Here is an 18,130-nt window from a genome sequence, read left to right as displayed (position 1 = left end):
TTTAGGAAAAAAGCCTTACTATACTATGTCGTTTTTTTTAGGAAAAAAGCCTTACTATACTATGTCGTTTTTTTTAGGAAAAAAGCCTTACTATACTATGTCGTTTTTTTTAGGAAAAAAGCCTTACTATACTATGTCGTTTTTTTTTAGGAAAAAAGCCTTACTATACTATGTCGTTTTTTTTAGGAAAAAAGCCTTACTATACTATGTCGTTTTTTTAAGGAAAAAAGCCTTACTATACTATGTCGTTTTTTAAGAAAAAAAGCCTTACTATACTATGTCGTTTTTTAAGAAAAAAAGCCTTACTATACTATGTCGTTTTTTAAGAAAAAAAGCCTTACTATACTATGTCGTTTTTTAAGAAAAAAAGCCTTACTATACTATGTCGTTTTTTTAGGAAAAAAGCCTTACTATACTATGTCGTTTTTTTAGGAAAAAAGCCTTACTATACTATGTCGTTTTTTTTAGGAAAAAAGCCTTACTATACTATGTCGTTTTTAAAGAAAAAAGCCTTACTATACTATGTCGTTTTTTTAGGAAAAAAGCCTTACTATACTATGTCGTTTTTTTTTAGGAAAAAAGCCTTACTATACTATGTCGTTTTTTTTAGGAAAAAAGCCTTACTATACTATGTCGTTTTTTTTAGGAAAAAAGCCTTACTATACTATGTCGTTTTTTTTTAGGAAAAAAGCCTTACTATACTATGTCGTTTTTTAAGAAAAAAAGCCTTACTATACTATGTCGTTTTTTAAGAAAAAAAGCCTTACTATACTATTTCGTTTTTTAAGAAAAAAAGCCTTACTATACTATGTCGTTTTTTTAGGAAAAAAGCCTTACTATACTATGTCATTTTTTTTAGGAAAAAAGCCTTACTATACTATGTCGTTTTTTTTAGGAAAAAAGCCTTACTATACTATGTCGTTTTTTTTAGGAAAAAAAGCCTTACTATACTATGTCGTTTTTTAAGAAAAAAAGCCTTACTATACTATGTCGTTTTTTAAGAAAAAAAGCCTTACTATACTATGTCGTTTTTTAAGAAAAAAAGCCTTACTATACTATGTCGTTTTTTAAGAAAAAAAGCCTTACTATACTATGTCGTTTTTTAGGGGAAAAAAGCCTTACTATACTATGTCGTTTTTTTTAGGAAAAAAGCCTTACTATACTATGTCGTTTTTTAGGGAAAAAAGCCTTACTTTACTATGTCGTTTTTAAAGAAAAAAGCCTTACTATACAATGTCGTTTTTTAAGAAAAAAAGCCTTACTATACTATGTCGTTTTTTAAGAAAAAAAGCCTTACTATACTATGTCGTTTTTTAAGAAAAAAAGCCTTACTATACTATGTCGTTTTTTTAGGAAAAAAGCCTTACTATACTATGTCGTTTTTTTAGGAAAAAAGCCTTACTATACTATGTCGTTTTTTTTAGGAAAAAAAGCCTTACTATACCATGTCGTTTTTTTTAGGAAAAAAGCCTTACTATACTATGTCGTTTTTTAAGAAAAAAAAGCCTTACTATACTATGTCGTTTTTTAAGAAAAAAAGCCTTACTATACTATGTCGTTTTTTAGGGGAAAAAAGCCTTACTATACTATGTCGTTTTTTTAGGAAAAAAGCCTTACTATACTATGTCGTTTTTTTTTAGGAAAAAAGCCTTACTATACTATGTCGTTTTTTTTAGGAAAAAAGCCTTACTATACTATGTCGTTTTTTTTAGGAAAAAAGCCTTACTATACTATGTCGTTTTTTTTTAGGAAAAAAGCCTTACTATACTATGTCGTTTTTTTTTAGGAAAAAAGCCTTACTATACTATGTCGTTTTTTTAAGGAAAAAAGCCTTACTATACTATGTCGTTTTTTAAGAAAAAAAGCCTTACTATACTATGTCGTTTTTTTAAGAAAAAAAGCCTTACTATACTATGTCGTTTTTTAAGAAAAAAAGCCTTACTATACTATGTCGATTTTTACGAAAAAAGCCTGACTATACATGGTCGTTATTTTACGAAAAAAAAGCTTTAACTATGTCATTTTTTAATAAAAAAGCGTTACTATACTATGTCGTTTTTTTATGAAAAAAAACCTTACTATACTATGTCGTTTTTTACGAAAAAAGCCTTACTATACTATGTCGTTTTTTAGGTAAAAAGCCTTACTATACTATGTCGTTTTTTAAGAAAAAAAGCCATACTATACTATGTCGTTTTTTAGGGAAAAAAGCCTTACTATACTATGTCGTTTTTTAGGGGGGGAAAGCCTTACTATACTATGTCGTTTTTTTTAGAAAAAAAGCCTTACTATACTATGTCGTATTTTAGGGAAAAAAAGCCTTACTATACTATGTCGTTTTTTAGGGAAAAAAAGCCGTACAATACTATGTCGTTTTTTTAAAGAAAAAGGCCTTACTATACTATGTCGTTTTTTAGGAAAAAAGCCTTACTATACTATGTCGTTTTTTTTTTTTTTTTAAAGCCTTACTATACTATGTCGTTTTTTTTTTAAAGCCTTACTATACTAGGTCGTTTTTTAGGGAAAAAAGCCTTACTTTACTATGTCGTTTTTAAAGAAAAAAGCCTTACTATACTATGTCGTTTTTTTTTAGGAAAAAAGCCTTACTATACTATGTCGTTTAAGAAAAAAAGCCTTACTATACTATGTCGTTTTTTAAGAAAAAAAGCCTTACTATACTATGTCTATTTTTAGAGGAAAAAGCCTTACTATACTATGTCGTTTTTTAGGGGGAAAAAGCCTTACTATACTATGTCGTTTTTTTAGGAAAAAAGCCTTACTATACTATGTCGTTTTTTTAGGAAAAAAGCCTTACTATACTATGTCGTTTTTTAGGGAAAAAAGCCTTACTTTACTATGTCGTTTTTAAAGAAAAAAGCCTTACTATACTATGTCGTTTTTTAAGAAAAAAAGCCTTACTATACTATGTCGTTTTTTAAGAAAAAAAGCCTTACTATACTATGTCGTTTTTTTAGGAAAAAAGCCTTACTATACTATGTCGTTTTTTTAGGAAAAAAGCCTTACTATACTATGTCGTTTTTTTTAGGAAAAAAAGCCTTACTATACTATGTCGTTTTTTTTTAGGAAAAAAGCCTTACTATACTATGTCGTTTTTTAAGAAAAAAAGCCTTACTATACTATGTCGTTTTTTAAGAAAAAAAGCCTTACTATACTATGTCGTTTTTTAGGGGAAAAAAGCCTTACTATACTATGTCGTTTTTTTAGGAAAAAAGCCTTACTATACTATGTCGTTTTTTTTAGGAAAAAAGCCTTACTATACTATGTCGTTTTTTTTAGGAAAAAAGCCTTACTATACTATGTCGTTTTTTTTAGGAAAAAAGCCTTACTATACTATGTCGTTTTTTTTAGGAAAAAAGCCTTACTATACTATGTCGTTTTTTTAGGAAAAAAGCCTTACTATACTATGTCGTTTTTTTAAGGAAAAAAGCCTTACTATACTATGTCGTTTTTTAAGAAAAAAAGCCTTACTATACTATGTCGTTTTTTAAGAAAAAAAGCCTTACTATACTATGTCGTTTTTTAAGAAAAAAAGCCTTACTATACTATGTCGTTTTTTAAGAAAAAAAGCCTTACTATACTATGTCGTTTTTTTAGGAAAAAAGCCTTACTATACTATGTCGTTTTTTTAGGAAAAAAGCCTTACTATACTATGTCGTTTTTTTTTAGGAAAAAAGCCTTACTATACTATGTCGTTTTTTTTTTAGGAAAAAAAGCCTTACTATACTATGTCGTTTTTTAAGAAAAAAAGCCTTACTATACTATGTCGTTTTTTAAGAAAAAAAGCCTTACTATACTATGTCGTTTTAAGAAAAAAAGCCTTACTATACTATGTCGTTTTTTAAGAAAAAAAGCCTTACTATACTATGTCGTTTTTTAAGAAAAAAAGCCTTACTATACTATGTCGTTTTTTAGGGGAAAAAAGCCTTACTATACTATGTCGTTTTTTTAGGAAAAAAGCCTTACTATACTATGTCGTTTTTTTTTAGGAAAAAAGCCTTACTATACTATGTCGTTTTTTTTAGGAAAAAAGCCTTACTATACTATGTCGTTTTTTTTAGGAAAAAAGCCTTACTATACTATGTCGTTTTTTTTTAGGAAAAAAAGCCTTACTATACTATGTCGTTTTTTAAGAAAAAAAGCCTTACTATACTATGTCGTTTTTTAAGAAAAAAAGCCTTACTATACTATGTCGTTTTTTAAGAAAAAAAGCCTTACTATACTATGTCGTTTTTTTAGGAAAAAAGCCTTACTATACTATGTCGTTTTTTTTAGGAAAAAAGCCTTACTATACTATGTCGTTTTTTTTAGGAAAAAAGCCTTACTATACTATGTCGTTTTTTTTAGGAAAAAAAGCCTTACTATACTATGTCGTTTTTTAAGAAAAAAAGCCTTACTATACTATGTCGTTTTTTAAGAAAAAAAGCCTTACTATACTATGTCGTTTTTTAAGAAAAAAAGCCTTACTATACTATGTCGTTTTTTAAGAAAAAAAGCCTTACTATACTATGTCGTTTTTTAGGGGAAAAAAGCCTTACTATACTATGTCGTTTTTTTTAGGAAAAAAGCCTTACTATACTATGTCGTTTTTTTAGGAAAAAAGCCTTACTATACTATGTCGTTTTTTTTTAGGAAAAAAGCCTTACTATACTATGTCGTTTTTTTTTAGGAAAAAAGCCTTACTATACCATGTCGTTTTTTAAGAAAAAAAGCCTTACTATACTATGTCGTTTTTTAAGAAAAAAAGCCTTACTATGTCGTTTTTTAAGAAAAAAAGCCTTACTATACTATGTCGTTTTTTAGGGGAAAAAGCCTTACTATACTATGTCTATTTTTAAAGAAAAAAGCCTTACTATACTATGTCGTTTTTTTTTAGGAAAAAAGCCTTACTATACTATCTCGTTTAAGAAAAAAAGCCTTACTATACTATGTCGTTTTTTTAAGAAAAAAAGCCTTACTATACTATGTCTATTTTTAGAGGAAAAAGCCTTACTATACTATGTCGTTTTTTAGGGGAAAAAAGCCTTACTATACTATGTCGTTTTTTTAGGAAAAAAGCCTTACTATACTATGTCGTTTTTTTAGGAAAAAAGCCTTACTATACTATGTCGTTTTTTAGGGAAAAAAGCCTTACTTTACTATGTCGTTTTTAAAGAAAAAAGCCTTACTATACTATGTCGTTTTTTAAGAAAAAAAGCCTTACTATACTATGTCGTTTTTTAAGAAAAAAAGCCTTACTATACTATGTCGTTTTTTAAGAAAAAAAGCCTTACTATACTATGTCGTTTTTTTAGGAAAAAAGCCTTACTATACTATGTCGTTTTTTTAGGAAAAAAGCCTTACTATACTATGTCGTTTTTTTTAGGAAAAAAAGCCTTACTATACTATGTCGTTTTTTTTAGGAAAAAAGCCTTACTATACTATGTCGTTTTTAAGAAAAAAAGCCTTACTATACTATGTCGTTTTTTAAGAAAAAAAGCCTTACTATACTATGTCGTTTTTTAGGGGAAAAAAGCCTTACTATACTATGTCGTTTTTTTAGGAAAAAAGCCTTACTATACTATGTCGTTTTTTTAGGAAAAAAGCCTTACTATACTATGTCGTTTTTTTTAGGAAAAAAGCCTTACTATACTATGTCGTTTTTTTTAGGAAAAAAGCCTTACTATACTATGTCGTTTTTTTTAGGAAAAAAGCCTTACTATACCATGTCGTTTTTTTTAGGAAAAAAGCCTTACTATACTATGTCGTTTTTTTAAGGAAAAAAGCCTTACTATACTATGTCGTTTTTTAAGAAAAAAAGCCTTACTATACTATGTCGTTTTTTTAGAAAAAAAGCCTTACTATACTATGTCGTTTTTTAAGAAAAAAAGCCTTACTATACTATGTCGTTTTTTAAGAAAAAAAGCCTTACTATACTATGTCGTTTTTTTTAGGAAAAAAGCCTTACTATACTATGTCGTTTTTTTAGGAAAAAAGCCTTACTATACTATGTCGTTTTTTTTTTAGGAAAAAAGCCTTACTATACTATGTCGTTTTTTTTAGGAAAAAAAGCCTTACTATACTATGTCGTTTTTTAAGAAAAAAAGCCTTACTATACTATGTCGTTTTTTAAGAAAAAAAGCCTTACTATACTATGTCGTTTTTTAAGAAAAAAAGCCTTACTATACTATGTCGTTTTTTAAGAAAAAAAGCCTTACTATACTATGTCGTTTTTTAAGAAAAAAAGCCTTACTATACTATGTCGTTTTTTAGGGGAAAAAAGCCTTACTATACTATGTCGTTTTTTTAGGAAAAAAGCCTTACTATACTATGTCGTTTTTTTTAGGAAAAAAGCCTTACTATACTATGTCGTTTTTTTTAGGAAAAAAGCCTTACTATACTATGTCGTTTTTTTAGGAAAAAAGCCTTACTATACTATGTCGTTTTTTTTAGGAAAAAAGCCTTACTATACTATGTCGTTTTTTAAGAAAAAAAGCCTTACTATACTATGTCGTTTTTTAAGAAAAAAAGCCTTACTATACTATGTCGTTTTTTAAGAAAAAAAGCCTTACTATACTATGTCGTTTTTTTAGGAAAAAAGCCTTACTATACTATGTCGTTTTTTTAGGAAAAAAGCCTTACTATACTATGTCGTTTTTTTTAGGAAAAAAGCCTTACTATACTATGTCGTTTTTTTTAGGAAAAAAAGCCTTACTATACTATGTCGTTTTTTAAGAAAAAAAGCCTTACTATACTATGTCGTTTTTTAAGAAAAAAAGCCTTACTATACTATGTCGTTTTAGGAAAAAAGCCTTACTATACTATGTCGTTTTTTTAGGAAAAAAGCCTTACTATACTATGTCGTTTTTTTTTAGGAAAAAAGCCTTACTATACTATGTCGTTTTTTTTTTAGGAAAAAAGCCTTACTATACTATGTCGTTTTTTAAGAAAAAAAGCCTTACTATACTATGTCGTTTTTTAAGAAAAAAAGCCTTACTATGTCGTTTTTTAAGAAAAAAAGCCTTACTATACTATGTCGTTTTTTAGGGGAAAAAGCCTTACTATACTATGTCTATTTTTAGGGGAAAAAGCCTTACTATACTATGTCGTTTTTTTAGGAAAAAAGCCTTAATATACTATGTCGTTTTTTTAGGAAAAAAGCCTTACTATACTATGTCGTTTTTTAGGGAAAAAAGCCTTACTTTACTATGTCGTTTTTAAAGAAAAAAGCCTTACTATACTATGTCGTTTTTTTTAGGAAAAAAGCCTTACTATACTATGTCGTTTTTTAAGAAAAAAAGCCTTACTATACTATGTCGTTTTTTAAGAAAAAAAGCCTTACTATACTATGTCGTTTTTTAGGGGAAAAAAGCCTTACTATACTATGTCGTTTTTTTAGGAAAAAAGCCTTACTATACTATGTCATTTTTTTTAGGAAAAAAGCCTTACTATACTATGTCGTTTTTTAGGAAAAAAGCCTTACTATACTATGTCGTTTTTTTTAGGAAAAAAGCCTTACTATACTATGTCGTTTTTTTAGGAAAAAAGCCTTACTATACTATGTCGTTTTTTTAGGAAAAAAGCCTTACTATACTATGTCGTTTTTTTAGGAAAAAAGCCTTACTATACTATGTCGTTTTTTTAGGAAAAAAGCCTTACTATACTATGTCGTTTTTAAAGAAAAAAGCCTTACTATACTATGTCGTTTTTTAGGGGAAAAAAGCCTTACTATACTATGTCGTTTTTTAAGAAAAAAAGCCTTACTATACTATGTCGTTTTTTAGGGGAAAAAAGCCTTACTATACTATGTCGTTTTTTTAGGAAAAAAGCCTTAATATACTATGTCGTTTTAGGAAAAAAGCCTTACTATACTATGTCGTTTTTTAAGAAAAAAAGCCTTACTATACTATGTCGTTTTTTAAGAAAAAAAGCCTTACTATACTATGTCGTTTTAGGAAAAAAGCCTTACTATACTATGTCGTTTTAGGAAAAAAGCCTTACTATACTATGTCGTTTTTTTTTAGGAAAAAAGCCTTACTATACTATGTCGTTTTTTTTTTAGGAAAAAAGCCTTACTATACTATGTCGTTTTTTAAGAAAAAAAGCCTTACTATGTCGTTTTTTAAGAAAAAAAGCCTTACTATACTATGTCGTTTTTTAGGGGAAAAAGCCTTACTATACTATGTCTATTTTTAGGGGAAAAAGCCTTACTATACTATGTCGTTTTTTTAGGAAAAAAGCCTTAATATACTATGTCGTTTTTTTAGGAAAAAAGCCTTACTATACTATGTCGTTTTTTAGGGAAAAAAGCCTTACTTTACTATGTCGTTTTTAAAGAAAAAAGCCTTACTATACTATGTCGTTTTTTTTAGGAAAAAAGCCTTACTATACTATGTCGTTTTTTAAGAAAAAAAGCCTTACTATACTATGTCGTTTTTTAAGAAAAAAAGCCTTACTATACTATGTCGTTTTTTAGGGGAAAAAAGCCTTACTATACTATGTCGTTTTTTTAGGAAAAAAGCCTTACTATACTATGTCATTTTTTTTAGGAAAAAAGCCTTACTATACTATGTCGTTTTTTAGGAAAAAAGCCTTACTATACTATGTCGTTTTTTTAGGAAAAAAGCCTTACTATACTATGTCGTTTTTTTAGGAAAAAAGCCTTACTATACTATGTCGTTTTTTTAGGAAAAAAGCCTTACTATACTATGTCGTTTTTTTAGGAAAAAAGCCTTACTATACTATGTCGTTTTTTTAGGAAAAAAGCCTTACTATACTATGTCGTTTTTAAAGAAAAAAGCCTTACTATACTATGTCGTTTTTTAGGGGAAAAAAGCCTTACTATACTATGTCGTTTTTTAAGAAAAAAAGCCTTACTATACTATGTCGTTTTTTAGGGGAAAAAAGCCTTACTATACTATGTCGTTTTTTTTAGGAAAAAAGCCTTAATATACTATGTCGTTTTTTTAGGAAAAAAGCCTTACTATACTATGTCGTTTTTTAGGGAAAAAAGCCTTACTTTACTATGTCGTTTTTAAAGAAAAAAGCCTTACTATACTATGTCGTTTTTTTTAGGAAAAAAGCCTTACTATACTATGTCGTTTTTTAAGAAAAAAAGCCTTACTATACTATGTCGTTTTTAAAGAAAAAAGCCTTACTATACTATGTCGTTTTTTAAGAAAAAAGCCTGACTATACTATGTCATTTTTTAAGAAAAAAGCCTGACTATACTATGTCATTTTTTAAGAAAAAAAGCCTTACTATACTATGTCGTTTTTTAAGAAAAAAAGCCTTACTATACTATGTCGTTTTTAGGGGAAAAAAGCCTTACTATACTATGTCGTTTTTTTAGGAAAAAAGCCTTACTATACTATGTCGTTTTTTTAGGAAAAAAGCCTTACTATACTATGTCGTTTTTTAAGAAAAAAAGCCTTACTATACTATGTCGTTTTTTAAGAAAAAAAGCCTTACTATACTATGTCGTTTTTTTAGGAAAAAAGCCTTACTATACTATGTCGTTTTTTTTAGGAAAAAAGCCTTACTATACTATGTCGTTTTTTTTTTTAGGAAAAAAGCCTTACTATACTATGTCGTTTTTTTTTAGGAAAAAAGCCTTACTATACTATGTCGTTTTTTAAGAAAAAAAGCCTTACTATACTATGTCGTTTTTTAAGAAAAAAAGCCTTACTATACTATGTCGTTTTTTTAAGAAAAAAAGCCTTACTATACTATGTCGTTTTTTAAGAAAAAAAGCCTTACTATACTATGTCGTTTTTTAAGAAAAAAAGCCTTACTATACTATGTCGTTTTTTAGGGGAAAAAAGCCTTACTATACTATGTCGTTTTTTAGGGGGAAAAAGCCTTACTATACTATGTTGTTTTTTTAGGAAAAAAGCCTTACTATACTATGTCGTTTTTTTTAGGAAAAAAGCCTTACTATACTATGTCGTTTTTTTTAGGAAAAAAGCCTTACTATACTATGTCGTTTTTTAAGAAAAAAAGCCTTACTATACTATGTCGTTTTTTAAGAAAAAAAGCCTTACTATGTCGTTTTTTAAGAAAAAAAGCCTTACTATACTATGTCGTTTTTTAGGGGAAAAAGCCTTACTATACTATGTCTATTTTTAGGGGAAAAAGCCTTACTATACTATGTCGTTTTTTAGGGGGAAAAAGCCTTACTATACTATGTCGTTTTTTTAGGAAAAAAGCCTTAATATACTATGTCGTTTTTTTGGGAAAAAAGCCTTACTATACTATGTCGTTTTTTTAGGGAAAAAAGCCTTACTTTACTATGTCGTTTTTTTGGAAAAAAGCCTTACTATACTATGTCGTTTTTTAAGAAAAAAAGCCTTACTATACTATGTCGTTTTTTTAAGAAAAAAAGCCTTACTATACTATGTCGTTTTTTAGGGGAAAAAAGCCTTACTATACTATGTCGTTTTTTTAGGAAAAAAGCCTTACTATACTATGTCGTTTTTTTAGGAAAAAAGCCTTACTATACTATGTCGTTTTTTAGGAAAAAAGCCTTACTATACTATGTCGTTTTTTTAGGAAAAAAGCCTTACTATACTATGTCGTTTTTTTAGGAAAAAAGCCTTACTATACTATGTCGTTTTTTTAGGAAAAAAGCCTTACTATACTATGTCGTTTTTTTTTTAGGAAAAAAGCCTTACTATACTATGTCGTTTTTTTTTTAGGAAAAAAGCCTTACTATACTATGTCGTTTTTAAAGAAAAAAGCCTTACTATACTATGTCGTTTTTAAAGAAAAAAACCTTACTATACTATGTCGTTTTTTACGAAAAAAGCCTTACTATACTATGTCGTTTTTAGGTAAAAAGCCTTACTATACTATGTCGTTTTTTAGGGGAAAAAGCCTTACTATACTATGTCGTTTTTTTAGGAAAAAAGCCTTACTATACTATGTCGTTTTTTTAGGAAAAAAGCCTTACTATACTATGTCGTTTTTTAGGGAAAAAAGCCTTACTTTACTATGTCGTTTTTAAAGAAAAAAGCCTTACTATACTATGTCGTTTTTTTTTAGGAAAAAAGCCTTACTATACTATGTCGTTTTTTAAGAAAAAAAGCCTTACTATACTATGTCGTTTTTTAAGAAAAAAAAGCCTTACTATACTATGTCGTTTTTTTAGGGGAAAAAAGCCTTACTATACTATGTCGTTTTTTTAGGAAAAAAGCCTTACCATACTATGTCGTTTTTTTTTAGGAAAAAAGCCTTACTATACTATGTCGTTTTTTAGGAAAAAAGCCTTACTATACTATGTCGTTTTTTTAGGAAAAAAGCCTTACTATACTATGTCGTTTTTTTTTTTAGGAAAAAAGCCTTACTATACTATGTCGTTTTTTAGGAAAAAAGCCTTACTATACTATGTCGTTTTTTTAGGAAAAAAGCCTTACTATACTATGTCGTTTTTTTTGGAAAAAAGCCTTACTATACTATGTCGTTTTTAAAGAAAAAAGCCTTACTATACTATGTCGTTTTTTAGGGGAAAAAAGCCTTACTATACTATGTCGTTTTTAAAGAAAAAAGCGTTACTATACTATGTCGTTTTTTAAGAAAAAAGCCTGACTATACTATGTCATTTTTTAATAAAAAAGCGTTACTATACTATGTCGTTTTTTTTGGAAAAAAGCCTTACTATACTATGTCGTTTTTTTTGGAAAAAAGCCTTACTATACTATGTCGTTTTTAAAGAAAAAAGCCTTACTATACTATGTCGTTTTTTACGAAAAAAGCCTTACTATACTATGTCGTTTTTAGGTAAAAAGCCTTACTATACTATGTCGTTTTTTAGGGGAAAAAGCCTTACTATACTATGTCGTTTTTTTAGGAAAAAAGCCTTACTATACTATGTCGTTTTTTTAGGAAAAAAGCCTTACTATACTATGTCGTTTTTTAGGGAAAAAAGCCTTACTTTACTATGTCGTTTTTAAAGAAAAAAGCCTTACTATACTATGTCGTTTTTTTTTTTAGGAAAAAAGCCTTACTATACTATGTCGTTTTTTAAGAAAAAAAGCCTTACTATACTATGTCGTTTTTTAAGAAAAAAAAGCCTTACTATACTATGTCGTTTTTTTAGGGGAAAAAAGCCTTACTATACTATGTCGTTTTTTTAGGAAAAAAGCCTTACCATACTATGTCGTTTTTTTTTAGGAAAAAAGCCTTACTATACTATGTCGTTTTTTAGGAAAAAAGCCTTACTATACTATGTCGTTTTTTTAGGAAAAAAGCCTTACTATACTATGTCGTTTTTTTTTTAGGAAAAAAGCCTTACTATACTATGTCGTTTTTTAGGAAAAAAGCCTTACTATACTATGTCGTTTTTTTAGGAAAAAAGCCTTACTATACTATGTCGTTTTTTTTGGAAAAAAGCCTTACTATACTATGTCGTTTTTAAAGAAAAAAGCCTTACTATACTATGTCGTTTTTTAGGGGAAAAAAGCCTTACTATACTATGTCGTTTTTAAAGAAAAAAGCGTTACTATACTATGTCGTTTTTTAAGAAAAAAGCCTGACTATACTATGTCATTTTTTAATAAAAAAGCGTTACTATACTATGTCGTTTTTTTTGGAAAAAAGCCTTACTATACTATGTCGTTTTTTTGGGAAAAAAGCCTTACTATACTATGTCGTTTTTAAAGAAAAAAGCCTTACTATACTATGTCGTTTTTTAGGGGAAAAAAGCCTTACTATACTATGTCGTTTTTAAAGAAAAAAAGCCTTACTATACTATGTCGTTTTTTAAGAAAAAAGCCTGACTATACTATGTCATTTTTTAATAAAAAAGCGTTACTATACTATGTCGTTTTTTTATGAAAAAAACCTTACTATACTATGTCGTTTTTTACGAAAAAAGCCTTACTATACTATGTCGTTTTTAAAGAAAAAAAGCCTTACTATACTATGTCGTTTTTTAAGAAAAAAGCCTGACTATACTATGTCATTTTTTAATAAAAAAGCGTTACTATACTATGTCGTTTTTTTATGAAAAAAACCTTACTATACTATGTCGTTTTTTACGAAAAAAGCCTTACTATACTATGTCGTTTTTAGGTAAAAAGCCTTACTATACTATGTCGTTTTTTAAGAAAAAAAGCCTTACTATACTATGTCGTTTTTTAGGGAAAAAAGCCTTACTATACTATGTCGTTTTTTAGGTAAAAAGCCTTACTATACTATGTCGTTTTTTAGGTAAAAAGCGTTACTATACTATGTCGTTTTTTAGGTAAAAAGCGTTACTATACTATGTCGTTTTTTAAGAAAAAAAGCCTTACTATACTATGTCGTTTTTTAGGGAAAAAAGCCTTACTATACTATGTCGTTTTTTAGGGGGGGAAAGCCTTACTATTTTTTTAATTTGGATTTTCAGAAGTACAGAGACACTATATGATTTGAGAGGGCAACTTGTGAGGAAGTTCTCTCAGGCCTGTTGCATGCAAAAAAAATAGCAAAAGTTAGAATATATACAATGGAGATTCAACTTTTTGTGTAGTTTTACCTGGTCCAGTCTCCTCTTCTATAACCTCAATAGTGCTCTAGGCATGCTAGAAGAGCTGCATCTTGGTGCTAAACAGGGAAAATTTGCACAAAAAAAGCACAAGTTAGCATATATAGAGCCTGGAGATTCAACAGATTGGCATAGTTGTTTTTTTTGGGGGGGAAAGTAGTTTTATCTTGATGCTAAACAGGGAAAACTTGATTTAACCAAGGTATTTGGGGGTTGCCAAACAATTACAGAATAGAGAAATGTTACAAGAAATTTAATAAACGATCAAGATAAAGAATGAAAATTAGTTAGCGAGTGCCAAGTGCTATTTTTACTTTTCCAGAAAAGGCGATTAAATATACAGACTGACGTTAACAGCTAGGACAAGGGTGTCAAACTCGGGTTGGTTCGCGGGGCGCAATAACGTCAACTCGATTTCACGTGGGCCGGACCATTTTTGAAATAATATTTTGATATTTTTCTTCTATTTAAATTGGATTAAAAAAACTATCAAAAGCCCTAAATATTCTGTTTTTATAGATCTAAAAAAATGTTTGTTTGAGCTTTTTTTTTCTTCATGAGGGAAAATATCATTATTTTTTTTTCATTTCAAAAGGAAACAAAATATTTTTGGGAATATGTTTAATATGAGAGTGGAAAACAGAATTTTTAAAATATATTTATTTTTAGATTTTACTAAATGCTTTTTGAGCTAAAAACACAAAAAGGAAAAAAATGGATTAAAAAATTACAATTAATTTATTTAAAAAGGGGAAAAATGAGGAAATATAAAATACATGTATAATCTTCATTTGAATTTGATCGTAACAGAAAGTCGGCACTCGATTTACTTTCTCGGGCCGCACAAAATGACGCAGCGGGCCAGATTTGGCCCCCAGGCCGCCGCTTTGACACCGGTGAGCTAGGAGAAAGTTGGCTTAATAGTTTTGCATATGGCGATTAAATATACAGACTGACGTTAACAGCTAGGTGAAAATTGGCTTAACAGTTTTGTATAAGTGATTTTTTTGTAAAAACAGAACAATTACAAATCAGCAACGGGTGTTTAGCACTCGGAATGCCGTGCCTCTGGATATAGAGTGAGCATTTACCCAGCAAACTGTCGGTTGATGACACGGCGTTGTTAGATTAAATTAAACGTCTTTCTACACGGATCAATAATGCAGGGAAAACGGACAACATACTTTTTTAAATCAAATGGAAGTGTCCCTGTGACGCTAATGCTAAGCTAACGAGTCACAGGTGGGGAAAATGAGGCCAAACTTACATTGTCGACGGTGCGTTCAACCTGGCATTAAACTAACAGATTTGTTGGCGTTTTTGGTTCAATTGATTCCTATAAATCCTCCCGGCAGCGTGTTAAAATGCACTTATTGCTCTACGCCTTACCTTGTGTGTGTGTACGCGTTGTCACCCAGCATGGAAAGGCTGTTCGAAAGGAAGAGATACTGCGCATGTGCATAATTTACGCAGCTTCGTCGACAATAGACGTAACAACGTCCATATTGACCCGCCATATTGAATGTGGAAAAGACGGAGGCTTTCTTACCGCGCCCCACGAAGTGGTTGGTCCTCCCAACTCAATGTCCATGTTTTGAAGATGACATAGAATTGTCGTGATTGTTTTCTTGATGCTATAAAACAGAATGTGTTAGTTACTAATTTTACCAAATATTGAGTAACATTTTTACTAAATATTTTACATCAACTCACCTTTATTCCAGGCCATCTGACTCCATTAAAAGTTGAACATTTGAAATACAAAGAATGCTTCATTGTATTATGTACAATATGGTGAAAACAGAAAAAAGAGGATTTACTTTGTCACTTTCAGTCTCACTTTATTCAACGATGATGTGAAACGTAAAAAGCTGTCCAGAACATTCAGACAAGATAAAAGAATGTCTCTTTGCGATGCCTCTTCAATTACCCACCCGTTAACATATTCCCACCCCCCTCGCCTGGAATAACAACTAATGGCTTTGTTAAAAATAAAACAATAAAAAAAAATATTCAGGTGTTTCAAAACGTGATACTTATTGTTTTTTTTTACAACAGTTCCATATCTATACCTCGTCTGTACATAACATAGTTACAGATACTGTAAATAAAGGTTTCCAAAAAAATACAAAAAAAAGACAATGACGACTTTCGATGTATCTTGGGGGCGTATTTTGTGAAAGAAATGCAAAAATGTTACTTAAAGATCTTTTACATATACATTTTTAATATATCTATGTATCTCATATATATATTTATATATAAATATCTATATACTGCAGTTCATTCTGTCTGATAACAGAAAAACAAGTTATTGCCCCTCTTGAAAGTGTTGCATCCAAACAGAAGTTTTGATTACTGTTTGCTTCTTGTGATTTTATGAATAATAATCATAATAACTTTATTGTTATGAAAGCACAATCAATTTGAGGAGACGGCAATTTTTTGCATTCTAATGTGTATCTGGGTTTGAATTTTGGAATGAGGACTATTAAGGCCACGCTGAAAAAAAAAAGATGATACTAACAAATAAAAAAAACATCAATATTGCAGGAATAAAGTTTGAGTCGTTTCAAAATATTATATTTTTTAACATTTCATTAAAATGTTTGAAATTACTTACAACTTTGCCCTTGTTAACGATTCATTGTATTTTTAGGAAAAATGTTGACATACTAGAATAGATTGTTTAAAATAAATATTTTGTTTCTGGTCAACGTTGCTATTTATGTAATTCTGAATATTATTTTCTTAAAATTTTGTGGTCATCATATTTTTTTCCCTGCAAAACTAAATTTTATTGACATATATTGTTCAACATTTACTGCATTGCCTTTTTTTTCCTCCCCCGGCTCTAGAATATTCAATTTTTAGAACAAAAACACATAAATACCTTTAAGGGTCAAATGTGTTCATGTTAGCATGAAATACATATTTTTAAAATTCCAAATAAATAACAAAAAGCAGCAAAAAAGATGAGTGATTCACTTCTGTCTGCTCACGCGTTCATACGACTCCAAAAAGAGCTTTTTTTCCCCTCCTTAATGGGAACGTCACGAGGACGAGCAGCAGATAACACCAGTGTGAAGTCTACATTGATCTCATGCCGTCTTGACCCCAACAATTAATAATAATAAAAAAAATCAAAAACAAAAAAACCATCCATAGACACCTGTGCTCAAGGTATCAGCAAATTGTACACAATCACGTAGAATGTCACAGAATAGAAAATGTCCGCTTGAATTTTTGTTCAGCGTCTCTGGATTATTATTATTTGCCACTCCTGTGCAGGAGCCAATTGATGGAAAGTTCATTTACGGCTCCTTTTTTTGTTGTTGTTGTTCCCGAGTCAGAACTTGGGTCCAGTTTCTGCTCGGTAAAGGAAGGACGCGCACTTTTGCCGTCCCAGATGAATTTGCATGTGTGTGTTTGTCTGTACGTGTTGGTGCCATGACGACGTTGAGTGTAGAAGACGACAGGCACAGCGCTCGGGCGGACGTCTTTTACGAGAAATAACGAAAAACCAAGACACCGATGGTGAAAAACAAACCAAAAAAAAACAACAAATTTGTTCCAAAAAAGCAGACAAAACTAGACATCTCCATGGCAACGGAGGAGTGTGCTTTGACGCTTCTCTGCGACGCCTTGTCGGGGAAAAAAAATGGGAGGACCTCACCTACCTCCAGGGGTTTTGGGGGATCAATATGATCGTGGTGACAACGCTGGAAATTCCCACTAGCTTTTGAAGGTGTCGTATTTCTGAATACAGGGGGTCTCAAACTCCTGGGGTCCTGCAAGATGATACATTAGCACCAATTGTGACTTTTTTTTTTTTGCTTCGTTGGCTGCAGTTGACAGCCCTAGGTGTCCGATCCATTTAGAGTAGGAAAGATGGCTGCCAACACTCCTAATTTAAATGTATCGGATGTCAAGTAGTGATGAACTCATTTAAATGCTCAGCGAAGAAGAAAAGGTAAGTTCATTGTACTATTTAGAGCAGGATTCCATTAAAAACGAAATTTTTAGATTTCGGCGATGAGTGTCGTAATAAGCTCATTTCCAGTTGTGGTAGTTTGACGGACAACTGTATAAATGTGACCTGACATTCTAAAAATCTCCACCTGAAACTTTTCCAAATTGTAATTTCTATCAATAATTTATCCGTTCAAAGTTCAGTTATCACGAAATAAACATTGCAAAGATTAGCTTTAGCTAATTCCCTACCAATTTTATTAATTTGATATAGTTATGAGCTAAAATCAACTGTGATTGTAGTAGAGCTCATTGCTATCTAAAATATTGGCTTCTGATTGGTCTATCCCCAAATATACTTACCTGCCTTTGATTGGTCTACCGTATTGGCCCGAATATAAGACGATCCTGATGTTTGAGTTTGAGAACCCCTGGCAAAGATTACAAAAAAAAGCTAACAGTTTACAACTTTACTACCTTATCACTTTCAGGACGTCAAACCAAGCCATCGATATCCGGCGGTGTGCCGAAATGATATTTACAAATTTGACACTTATAAAGAACTGCGGGGGAGGGTAGATGACGGATCCCTAAGGCTACGCCGTCGTGGGTGTTTTGCGGTTTGGCTAACGCGCC

The 18,130-nt window shown here is 30.1% G+C and overlaps 1 long non-coding RNA gene across 1 annotated transcript in view; it reads right to left on the bottom strand.

Annotated features, from left to right (window-relative positions):
- The window catches only part of LOC144066768 (uncharacterized), a 35,344-nt gene extending 17,220 nt beyond the window's left edge, over window positions 1-18,124 (bottom strand). The window contains exons 1-2 of the long non-coding RNA XR_013297719.1: window positions 14,912-18,124; window positions 13,514-13,581 (exon numbers count right to left, since the gene is read on the bottom strand). This is a non-coding gene — a long non-coding RNA (uncharacterized LOC144066768). The remainder of the gene's footprint in view (window positions 1-13,513; window positions 13,582-14,911) is intronic.
- Window positions 18,125-18,130: the final 6 nt, after the last annotated feature.

The sequence above is a fragment of the Stigmatopora argus genome, chromosome 21 (genome assembly GCF_051989625.1).
Source record: "Stigmatopora argus isolate UIUO_Sarg chromosome 21, RoL_Sarg_1.0, whole genome shotgun sequence".
NCBI lineage: Eukaryota > Metazoa > Chordata > Actinopteri > Syngnathiformes > Syngnathidae > Stigmatopora > Stigmatopora argus.
This window is presented reverse-complemented; position numbering and strand designations above follow the sequence as displayed.